The 12,497-nt window shown below is 40.9% G+C and overlaps 1 protein-coding gene across 2 annotated transcripts in view; it reads right to left on the reverse strand.

Moving 5' to 3' along the window:
* slc41a2b (solute carrier family 41 member 2b) overlaps positions 1-12,497 on the reverse strand; it is a 71,650-nt gene that overhangs the window by 52,717 nt on the left and 6,436 nt on the right. The gene's annotated exons all lie outside the window — the stretch shown is intronic.

Below are 12,497 nucleotides of genomic sequence, written 5' to 3' on the forward strand. Positions count from 1 at the left end.
AACAACATGCTCAGGGCTTTCCCCAAAGCTTTTCCTCTGCTCTACTCTCCCTTTTTTCCCTGCTTGTGCTTCTTTGTCTCATCTCGTCTGTCTATACTTTTGAGAGACTCTCTCCGCACTGCTCGCTAAACTAAAAAAATCATGGAACTGATAAACTGGTCTCCTAACAAAATTGACACAGTTTCTCGACGAGAAGCCTGGGTTCGGGGGAACCCGCCTGTCCTGTCGGAAGGTTTTACTGTGGAGGACATTGAAGACATCTACCTATTCGGAACCATGATTACAGGACTTTTGCTGATTGGATTAGGCATTGCCCTGGTTTATCGAGGAAATCAGACAACGGTGACAGCTGTTCAAAGCCCCATAAAGCTGCCCGACATGATTGAAGCGGTGGGCAGAGCTGTCGGCACTCAGACTGTGGCTATTCAGAACTTGAACCGCAACATGAATGACATCATGGAGAAGCTTTCGGCTTTGCAAAGGAAATGGATTGATTCTGAGACCAGAATGGACAGACAGAGTGGTCGTGTAAAAGAATGTGTCTACTCGCCCCAAGACCAAACAATCCCAATCTTATCTGCTTTCGGCTCCCTCAGACAGCACTGGCCTCGGCCAAGGCCATTGCTGGGACAACATCTCCCCCTGAAGGTCACTGCTGTGAGACGCTCTCGTATTCCTTCCCCCGCTTCCTGCGGTCACCGCTTTTACCCCCAGCGTGACAAGCAGGTGCGTGACCAGTGCCATCATGGCTGCAGGAGCGGACGGCTGCTTGCTTGTGCTGGGTTACCTCTACCTCCTCCCCTCACCCCTGATCGCCCCCCTCCCCCCCTCAAGTCCCGAGTTTTCATGCTGTAAAGTGTACTTGTGTTATTTTGTGCTTATGTGCTGAGGTGTTTTTTTAATGTTCCCACACTGTACTCCTCATAGGAGCATAGTGTGGGGGTTGCTTTTTTCTCCTCCCCTCTCCTCATATTACTCTGTATTTTTTTCTTTTCATCCCCATCTTCCTGTCCTGTCTACTCCCCCTCTGTCAATTGTGTGTAAGGACAGGTTGATGGTCAATTTCGCTGGTACTTGTGACTAGTGATAATAAAGGGTTCATTCGTTCATTCAAAGCGCGGATATGTGGCGCTCCGCCGCGCTGTGCGACATCAAATGAATCAATACCATAAATTGAACAATGCAGAGTACTTTCTGCACCTAAATATCTCCTACTCCCCTCTGAACATGAGTAGTAACTAAGAAATAGAAAGATATTGTAATATATAGGTCTAGACTATCCTGGTACTCAACCCAGAAGTGAAAAAGGGTTTTGCTGCGTGCACTGACTGACATTCGCAACCACACATAAAACCACGTTCTAGGCGCTGGTCATCACATGGCGCTGTTGCGTGATTTGACTTCGATTCTGTTCCTGGTGCTATACTGCAGGCTTTTGCGTGTGACTTTTGTCTGTTGGGTTGCAGGTCTGTAGTTGACGGCTGTACTGTTAATATTCTAATTTCAGTTGCTATGTTGTTCAATATGATGCATTTTTTGTTGTGCAATAAAATTAATTTTTTCACGGTCCGGTTTCCATCAAATCCTGCGCTCTGATTGGCTGGCGAGCGGGTCCGTATCCTATGATACGGACCCCGGTTATGGACCTCTGGTGACTCGCTCGTTCACAACAAACATAGTAGCGTTTTTTTGTCAACATTTATCCTTTAATAAGATTTATTTATAAGACTATCAAAAATCTTATAAATTTTTGCCAGCATTTCTCAGTATAATAGCATTAATTTTACAGCATGGATAGTGATAAGGACAGTGTTCACAGCGAAAGTGAGTTTTACTACCCTGAGGAAGAAGAAATAAAACATTTCAGGAGAAAGTTAAAAATCTATAACTCTTGCTAACGCCGAGCAAAAACATGGCTGAATCCTGAATGACTCAATTTTGTATAAATAGGGGACTACATAGGCAGCAAAATGTAGTTTTTTTTCCTGCCATGGAAGTGAACTTGTACACCGAGGGGGAAGCCATTTGCATTACAGCCGTGAATGAGGATTCAAAATGGCGGCTCGGCTCGGTTTTCCCTTTAGGGTGCTCTCGTTTTCTATTAGAATTTGGTAAAAAATATATATATTATTTACCAGCTTAAGGTCAGTCTGTATGGTGAAATACCATGACCTCGGTAAGTACTTTCAAGACCTCGGTCATGGTATTTCACGATACGGACCTCCCAGCTGGTAAATAACACACACACACACACACACTTTATATATTTCTCTGAATTGACCGTTTCCAGTGTTTTCATTTCAAATCTAATTTTGCCCTTTAAATTTTGCCCCTTGGATATTTGACAAGGTAAAAAAAAAAAAACAGCAAATCAATGTTGAATTGTGCCTAAACCAGCCCTACATGCCACCAGAATGCACCATTTGAAGTCTCTAATTTAAAAATTTTCCAGGGCAGCATGTCCTCAGACCTCCCCAAGCAGCTGGGCTGTAGCTTACGGGCTCGGCTCCGCATCAGTAGCATCGCTCTGATATTTTTTTCTGGGGAAAGCCCTGATGCTCACAACATACTCTTAGAAATCCGATGCAATATACCATCCAGAGTGTCTAATGATAATGTGGATGCACACACACCCAGTTATTGAGCAAAACCATACACCATGATGAGGGAGGACTTCGCAGCAAGACACCTGCAGCACAGATAAACACTAATCAAAGTACCTGCCAGCTTGTCAAAACTGCAAGTCGAAACAAAGCATTGGTGGAATTCAAAAAGCCAAACAAGAACAATACCAAGGACAATTAAAGGAGCTTATCACATGACCAGTACCTCTGACAGATTTATGGTGTTGTGTTCATAGCATAGCAAAGGTGTCGCCCGTCTTATAACCCACGTCATCATCACACTACTTACTAATTACCACCCTACAACAAGCACAATAATGTTGCTTGGTGTTATAGTAACGTGTACATCTCTGTAGATTGTTTGTCCTGTTAGAACTGCAGATGGATGAAGCTGGTCTGAGATTCATTTTTACTAAGTGCTTATTCTCATCAGGGCCGTGGTGGATTTGGAGCTTATCCCAGGAACACTGGGTGTGAAACGGGAATGTACTTTAGATGGGACTCCATCACAGGGCACCAAGCACACATACACTACAGGGCCAAAGGTTTGTGGACGCCTGACCATCACACCCTTTTGACCATTCCATTATAGATTTAGTCCCCCTTTACTATTATAATAACCTCCACTCCTCTGGGAATTATTTTTAGATTTTGGAGTGTGGCTGAGTGAATTTATCCATTCAGCCACAAGAGTATTAGTGAGGTCGGGATTTGACATCACACGAGGAAGCCTGGGGTTCTAGATTGCATGCTGAATCCAAAAATTGTGCTTTTATGTGACCACTGTTTGACAAAAAATATTTTCATTATGACTGCATCATTTTATTGTATAAAAGTACATTCTGATAATCATACAAAACTCCTAAACTGTGAAACTTGCACATAACAGAAAAACGAAAAAAAGTTGAGAACTCATGAGAAATATTACCCAATCAAAACGCACGTCTCGTCATGATTCCCTATTGTGCTGCTTTCTACAACCAATTATGTGTCTCCTTACGTTCGCACATCTTCACCCCAGCACAGCACAGCATGATGACCTACATGCCGTCAAGGTCATCAGAAGCAGATGATTCCGAAGGAAAATTTTCCGCATTTTTTTTTTTTTACACGCACACAAGGAATTCACATGGTAAAAGTTCTTCCTTTCGGTGAAAAGATTTTCAAAAAATTCAAAGAGTGCGCCGCATTGTGGAAAGAGCTGGAAGAAAGACCAGAATGTAAGCTCGCAACAAAAGCAGACTTTCTTGATTTTGACTTGCATGTACAAGATGAGATGCGGAAGCTGGACAAGGCAGCAGAAATGCGGGAATTGTGAAGTAGGTTTCGTTAGCCTGTCAATTTTCTATGTGATGAATGTAAGGCTTACACTCAGTTTTACAGCAAAAAAAAAAAAAAAAAAAAAGATATTTAGACTGAAACGTGGCAGTCTATTAGTCGTCTACTAGATCTACTAGTGCATCTCAAAAAATTAGAATACCATGAAAAAGTTCCCTTTTTTCATAATTTAATTCAAAAAGGTAAAAACTTTCATACATTCTCAGTGATTCATTTTGCCCTGCGTCATGCGTATTTTACGCAATTTTAAAATAAATGACGCAGATGTTTTGCTTGTGGTGCGTATTTTTGACGCAAGGTCGCACTCGGAACATCCTCGAGTTACTTCTCTTCATTCAGGATATAGAGCGAAGGGATGTAGCTCGAGGTTGTTCCGAGTGGCAAGGTCCTAATGACGCTATATTTTTCTCGTTCAACATGACTGAACTGTTGTTATAATGCTTCATTTATTGACTACTATAGTCTTTTTTACTTGGCGGGCCTATATTTAGCTTCGTTTAATTCCGTCAGCAACGTGTCGGCAATTTCATTGGCTGGAAAGCTTCGGCATATGCAAATCCTTTCCAGCCTCGATTTGAAGCAAGTGAAAATAGCTCTCTCGTACTAATCGATAAAATTTATGTTTGCCAAAGCATTTCTTTGCGGTAATAAAAGATCGATCTAAATTTGTTTCTACTTACCAAACATATGAATAGCGCCTATCAGACATGTGGACTCGAGTCATGTGACTTGGACTTGAGTCAGACTCGAGTCACCATTTTGATGACTTGAGACTTGAAATCCCTAGATGAGGAATGACTTGCAACTCGACTCGGACTTGCACGCTGTTGACTCGAGACTTGACTTGGACTTGACAGTTTTAGCTTGCAATGACTTGGCGTATCAGGTATAAATATTATTTTTTTCCCCCCCTCGATTTTGAATCCAAGTACACTCGTTATTATTTGAATGCGGTGTAGCTCCTTGTCCTAGGCTACGGCAGCTCCATCCACTAGCACTAGGTGTCACTCAAGCACTTCAACTGGTTCAAATGAAAAACCAAACGGTGATGGGCAACGAGGACGCTGAATGATGAACGGACGGATAACAACATGATTCCCCGCGTAATTTCCTTTGGATTTAAAGAATACTCCAATACAGATGGCAAACGCATTGCTACGTGCAGAACATGTGGAGCCACAATTTCGGACAGCCAGTCAACCACATCAAACTTCGCTCGTCACCTGAGGCTGCATAAGGAAAAGTAAGTAACAAAGCTAGGCTACAGCTAGCAAGAATCTGTACAGGCTAGTTGGTGGCTAGAAGTGGAATGTGTTAATATATTAACGCTGTCAAGGATTTGTTTTGCTTTGCTGAATGTAAAATAGTGAAGTAGATTTTTTTTATTGGATTGCTTTTGTGTTCAGTCTAGTGTTAGATTATGTGGGCTAGGCTACCAGTTAACACACATTGGGAAGGCATAGCCAGAAGGTGGTGATTTGGTCAGAGCAGAGAACGTTTACAAGATTGTTATAAAGGCTCTGGTCAGAACGACACAGACTTATGATAAGAACCGGACAGCAAAGGATAAAACGTGAATCAAATAAACAGTTACCCAGGCTGCAAACTAAGTATGTAAAACAGAAGTTCGCTCTTTGCAATGAGAAAATCAGTGCTTGTCATGAAAGGCATTTAAACCACTGAGACGAGATGACTAGCAATGCAAGTTAAACCAGGCGTTTAACTGTTTGCTACGTACTGCACCAAGTCGTGGACGCTGTGCGATGTGTGTTATTAGTGCTGGGATTACGTGTCATCAGAGACATTCAATTCTATTCTCTTCCTCTCTCTGGTGTCATGTAGGCAATGTGAATAATGAGTCATTTGGGCTATGTAAAATGTAAGCTCAGCTGACGTTTTATAGCGCAGTACATCCCGACAGATCGGAGTGTAGCCTACTCCGACGCGAGAAACCAAATTCGCCAAAAGCACGCAACTTGGATCTGGAGGATTCCGCTGAACATTCTGAAATTCACAACAACTGTTTATTCTACTTTATTATACGGCTCTCTAGAATGTTGCCAGGGCTTCATTCTCACATTCTGGCCAGAGCCCTAGAGGACTCTGATTCTGGCTACATCGTCACAATGTTCTGTGTTTACTGAGGCTACCGGTATTTTAGCGAGTGCTTAGTGAATGCATTGTGGTCTAGCTAAACTGCTTAAGGGAACATCCTGGCTGGCTTGTATTAAACATTATACCGTGTATAAACAAATATGTTCAGATTAAATGAACTCAGACTTTGATATTGAAAATGATAAAAACATGTTAATGTCTACATGATTAAAAACAGAAAACAAGTAGGCCTACTAATTTTACATTTTTTTTTTCTTGTTTAGATTTGCAGAATATCTGAAGAACAAGATCATCCCAAGTGAGACAGAGCAGCCGTCCATTTCTGGATTCCTTACTGCAAAAGATACACAGTACAATGCTACCCACCCACAACAAAAAGCCATCACAAATTCAATACTAACAGATTTGGTCATTGGATGCAACATCCCTCTCTCAGTAGTGGAGAACAGATATTTCCGGAATTTTTTGTCAGTTAGTTGGTCTCTCTCACACACACAAACGTACTCAAGTCACGTTGTATTGTGTTAAAGGCATGTCATGTTGTATGTTGGGACAGTGCCTAACTTCAGAAGGAAAACCATTCTTTGATTCTAAAAGTACACAGATCATCTGTTAGCTTGGACTTTGAGTTTCATGTCTTAAAATGCACATGAAAAGCATTTTTATGTGAAAAATGACATGAATGAAATGAAAAGAAAATGATTTTTGTTACACAGTACCAGTACTAGTTTTGTTTAGAATTTTGTTTTAATTTCTCACTAATTTTCCAATAAAAAATTTAAGGAAATGGTCATACTTTCACTCATTCTCACACCCTTAGCCTCAGATGTACACTGACTCACTCAAACTAAACTCACTGAAAATTTAGGATGCTTTACTAACGTGAACTAACTAATCATTGTCTCCTCTGAGATTCTTTGATTGTCTTGGGGCACAAGCTCTAAAACATTTTAAAACGGAAAAGAATGGGTGTACTGTAGTTACTTGTGCTGACTCTATCAATCATTGACATTACATTACATTTAGCAGACATTTTTATCCAAGGTGACTGGCAAAGGAGGACATACACTGCAGTGTGGAGAGGTAATACATTTGTGATCAAAAATGTGTTGATTGCCTGTAGAATAAATGGTGACTTGTTAGGGACTTGGAAAAAAATGAGACTTGGACTTGACTTGGGTAGGACTTGGACTTGACTTGGTCAAAAGTGCCTTGACTTGTGACTTGACTTGGACTTGAGACTTACTTGTGACTTGCACATTAGTGACTTTGTCCCACCTCTGGCGCCTATCAAATGGGAAATTCAGTTAAAGTTTTGCTATGGTATTCAGTAAAAAGGTTTAGAAATTTAGGAAATATGAATTAATAGTAGAAAATTTTTCATTGGATGATATAAAAAGACTGACCAATCGAGATCGAGTTAACAGAAACACTAGGCGGAAGTAGCATCGGTTAACGATAAGGAGTGTTTACATTAACAACGCTACTGCAGTACATTTGAAAACGCATTTAATGTGAAAATCATGCCAAATAAACACATGAAAGTGCAAAGCAAATTGATTTCTTTGTGGGGTCCGGGAGCAAGTACGTCAAGCACAGACTCGACTATGATTGACGATGATACAGCGGACAAGACTGAAACGGAGAGTGAGACTCAAAGTGATGCTGGGAAACCTGGGGTAACAAAGTTGAAAATAAAACGTAAATTCAACAGGAAATGGATGGCAACCTACACGTGGCTCAGGTATGAAAGTGATGAGATGGGGGGATATTCTGTTTAATTCCATACTTTTTCTTTTTTTTATTCTGAAAATTGTTATTGTTAGCTTAGATGAATAGCTCACACAATTGTTCACATGTTGGAATTAAATGATTTAAGTGTGAACAGTGATAACTATTGTGTTTTTTGTTTTCAAAGTGTGTATTGTAATTTTGACTCACTCTGGAAATTTTTGACTCACTGATTTAATATGTGGTGAGTCAGTTTGACTCAGTCATTAGGAGCAAAATGAATCACTGCATTCTATATTCATTACACGTAAAGTGAAATATTTAAAGCCTTTTTTGTTTTAATTTTGATGATTATGGCTTATAGCTCATGAAAATCAGAAATCCAGTATCTCAAATTATTAGAATATTCCCTAAGATGAATCAAAAAAAGGATTTACAATACAGAAATGTCCAACTTATGAAAAGTATATTCATTTATACACTCAATACTTGGTTGGGGCTCCTTTACCATGAATTACTATATCAATGCGGTGTGGCATGGAGGTGATCAGTCTGTGGCACTGCTGAGGTGTTATTGAAGCCTAGGTTGCTTTGATCGTGGCCTTCAGCGTATCTGTATTTTTGGGTCGGGTGTTTCTCATCTTCCTCTTGACAATACCCCATAGATTCTCTATGGGGTTCAGGTCAGGCAAGTTGGCTGGCCAATCAAACACAGTAATATCATGGTCAGCAAACCATTTGGTAGTAGTTTTGGCACTGTGGGTAGGTGCTAAGTCCTGCTGGAAAAGGAAATCAGCATCTCCAAAAAGCTCGTCAGCAGATAGAAGCATGAAGTGCTCTAAAATCTCCTGGTAGATGGCTGTGTTGACTTTGGACTTGATAAAATACAGTGGACCAACACCAGCAGATGACATGGCACCCCAAATCATCACAGACTGTGGAAACTTCACACTGGGCTTCAAACACCTTGGATTCTGTGCCTCTCCACTCTTCCTCCAGACCCGTGATTTCCAAATTAAATGCAAAATGTACTTTCATCTGAAAAGAGAACTTTGGACCACTGAGCAACAGTCCATTTCTTTCTCTCCTTAGCCCAGATAAGACACTTCTGACATTGTCTCTGGCTCAGGAGTAGCTTGATATTAGGAATGCGAAAGTTGTATCCCCTTTCTTGAGGTCTGTTCATGATGGGTCTTGATACACTGACACCAGCCTCAGTCCACTCCTTGTGAAGCTCTCCCAAGTTCTTGAATCAACTTTTCTTGACAATCCTCTCAAGACTGCGGCCATCCCTGTTGCTTGTGCACCTTTTCCAGCCACCCTTTTCAGCAATGACCTTTTGTGGTTTACCCTCCTTGTGGAGGGCATCGGTGATCATCTTCTGGACAACAGTCAAGTCAGCAGTCTTCCCCATGATTGTGGTTGTGTGTACTGAACTAGACCGAGATATATACTGTGTTTATACTGTTTTACTCAAACTCGAAATGAAATATTCTAATATTTTGAGATGGGTTTTTTTTTATGTTTTTGTACTGTATGCCATACTGATTAAAATTAAAATAGAAGGATGCTTGAAACATTTTAGTTTATGTGTAATGAGTCTATAATATATAACATTTTCACTTTCTTAAATAACTGATGGAAAATATTGAACTTTTTCACAATATTCTAATTTTTTGAGATGCACTAGTAGATCTACTACTAGAAGGTAATTCCTGGCAGTAGATCTAATCTGCTGCTGAATTTTGAATCGAAAGTGGTATGAGCTCAAGTTCATCACATTCTTGTGGGATGATCTGCAATTTGAAAGTTTTCATTTGTATTGGGATGTATATTGTGTGGAACTGGAAAGAGAAAATTCCAGCGTTATGTCAGTTATATTTCCTCTTTTGATTTTAAAGGAAAATGAACCCTAGAGACCTGTATACATACCAAGTTCGTACAGAACATTGTAAGGAAAAAAAAAAAAAAAACTGTGAAAGTTTGATCAAATTTGGACAATTCATTCAAGAGTTATAATTTTCAAAGCTTCCATCTGATCCTCATGTATGACTCCTTTTAGTTTCTTAAAGTGCTGATGACACGTTTTTGACATCTTTGGCGACGTTTTATAACATAAAAAGTAATTCCCAATGATCCATATATTAATTCATGAAGGCGCCTATTTTACAAGTTATGATAAAAAATGCGGCTATTTGGGCAAATTTGACGGGGCTGCAGCACCCAGGAGACGAAAGAGGAGGAGGAGCTATATGACATCAGCGAAAGAACCTTCCTCCTAACTTACCAGTTTGTTGTTGATGCGACAGGTGTTCAGTTTGTCATTATTAGTATTATTACACACACACACACATATATATATATATATATATATATATATATATATATATATATATATATATATATATACACACACATATATTTATTTATTTATTGCCTTCGCGTTGTGTTGCCGGCTTTTGCTCCAAAACCTACAAGGATGGGGTAAGTTTATTCAAGTTTCCCAGAGATCCCGAGCTGCATGCGAAGTGGGTGAAGCAAGTCAGGCGCACTCGTGACAAGTGGGAGCCCTCACCAACATCCGTCCTGTGCTCTGAACACTTCGATTTGGATTGTTTTGACACCCTTCCCAGCTTAAAAGAATCTCTTGGGTGTTCAGTTCATCACAAACGTGTGTTACTACCATCAGCAGTGCCTACACAGTGTTGCCAGATTGGGAGGTTTCCCGCCCAGTTGAGCGGTTTCAAGTGCATTTTGGTGGGTTTTGAACATATTTTGGGCTGGAAAACGTCAGCAGTATCTGGCAACAGATACTGCTGACGTTTTCCAGCCCAAAATATGTTCAAAACCCACCAAAATGCACTTGAAACCGCCCAACTGAGCGGGATTCCTCCCAATCTGGCAACACTGCCAGTATTCCGGAGGGGGTCTACTCGTAGCTATGCCGGATCCAAAGACAGTCCTCCTGTCAGAACATGTGTTGAGAAACGACATAAGATAAAAGGTACGTAGAGCTATAGATTCTACATGATAATCATAAATGTAATCATAAAGTCGGCGTGATATCAGTCATGTATTTGCTTGTGAAAGCTTGCGGCTTTCATGTAACTGCCGCCTAGCAACGAGAGGCAAAGGGTAAAGAGGGTAGGCTATCATAGATTCTATTCGGAAGAGATCAACACAATTCTAGACTCCCAGAAGAGGAAGAGCTAGCACTAGAGAGTTCACCGGCGTTTTCATGCGCCATTTCCATTGAGTAGAACCAGAGTAGAACAGCCAGTGAACCGCAGCGTGTTCTCCCGCTGACGTCACAACATGGCCGCGAGCCACGGACCCAGTTTTCTTGCGCTGTGCAATTAAAAGTTGGATATTTGCGTAACAACAGCTTCTTTTCACGTAATTATAACAGAAATCTAACGTTTGCCATGTTGTATAGTTTATTTAAGAAATTGCATAGAGTCATGTTCGTGTCATCAGCCCTTTAAATTGGCAACTCTTCCTGCATCTGTGATGCATAAAAGACAGGTAATTAAAGGAACAGTCCACCGTACTTCCATAATGAAATATGCTCTTATCTGAATTGAGACGAGCTGCTCCGTACTTATCCGAGCTTTGCGCGACCTCCCAGTCAGTCAGACGCGCTGTCACTCCTGTTAACAATGTAGCTAGGCTCAGTATGGCCAATGGTATTTTTTGGGGCTGTAGTTGGATGCGACAAGTTCAGTTACACAAATTGAAACGTAGCGATTTTCTATGCTATGGAAAGTCCGCACTATAATGACAGGCGTACTAACACCTTCTCCGCGCTTCGGCAGCGCATTGATACGGAGCTCAGATATCAATGCGCTGCCGAAGCGCGCAGAAGGTGTTAGTACGCCTGTCATTATAGTGCGGACTTTCCATAGCATAGAAAATCGCTACGTTTCAATTTGTGTAACTGAACTTGTCGCATCCAACTACAGCCCCAAAAAATATCATTGGCCATACTGAGCCTAGCTACATTGCTAACAGGAGTGACAGCGCATCTGACTGCGTCTGACTGACTGGGAGGTCGCGCAAAGCTCGGAGAGGTACGGAGCAGCTCGTCTCAATTCAGATAAGAGCATATTTCATTATGGAAGTACGGTGGACTGTCCCTTTAACATGCAGTTTTTAAACCTGACAATTTTGTGTGCTTATTCACTACATTTTTATCTGCATTTGTGCAAAAAAAATTAAATCAAATTCAAGTAGTTGCCACCAAGTGGTTGCAGAATTCAAAAACTAAGCGCTTTCTGCTGATCGCCTTGTGGTCCATTCAGTCAGCATTCTAGTTCATCCCAAAGGTGTTCGGTTTGGTTCCTTCACTCCATTCTTGGTTAACTATGTCTTCATGGACCTTGCTTTGTGCCCAGGAGTATTGTCATGCTGGGACAGGTTTGAACAAATGTGTACTTCTAATTTTGCAGACCTACATGCAGGTGTGACAGTCAGGTGTCTACATACTTTGGACATAGCGTACACTCGCCCCGAGAGTAGGCATATCAGACACTCGCTGACCATGCTGTGAAAATTCCGCATGCAGACACTCATCCAAGTTTCCAAATTTGTTGTTGCTTAACTCTTGAATATTTTCTAATCATGAATACTATCATTAAAAAGCTTATAATCTCTGCTTTCCAAAGAAATTCTCTCGTTAAGATCTGTTCA

Source organism: Neoarius graeffei, chromosome 21 (assembly GCF_027579695.1).
Source record: "Neoarius graeffei isolate fNeoGra1 chromosome 21, fNeoGra1.pri, whole genome shotgun sequence".
NCBI classification, from domain to species: Eukaryota; Metazoa; Chordata; class Actinopteri; order Siluriformes; family Ariidae; genus Neoarius; species Neoarius graeffei.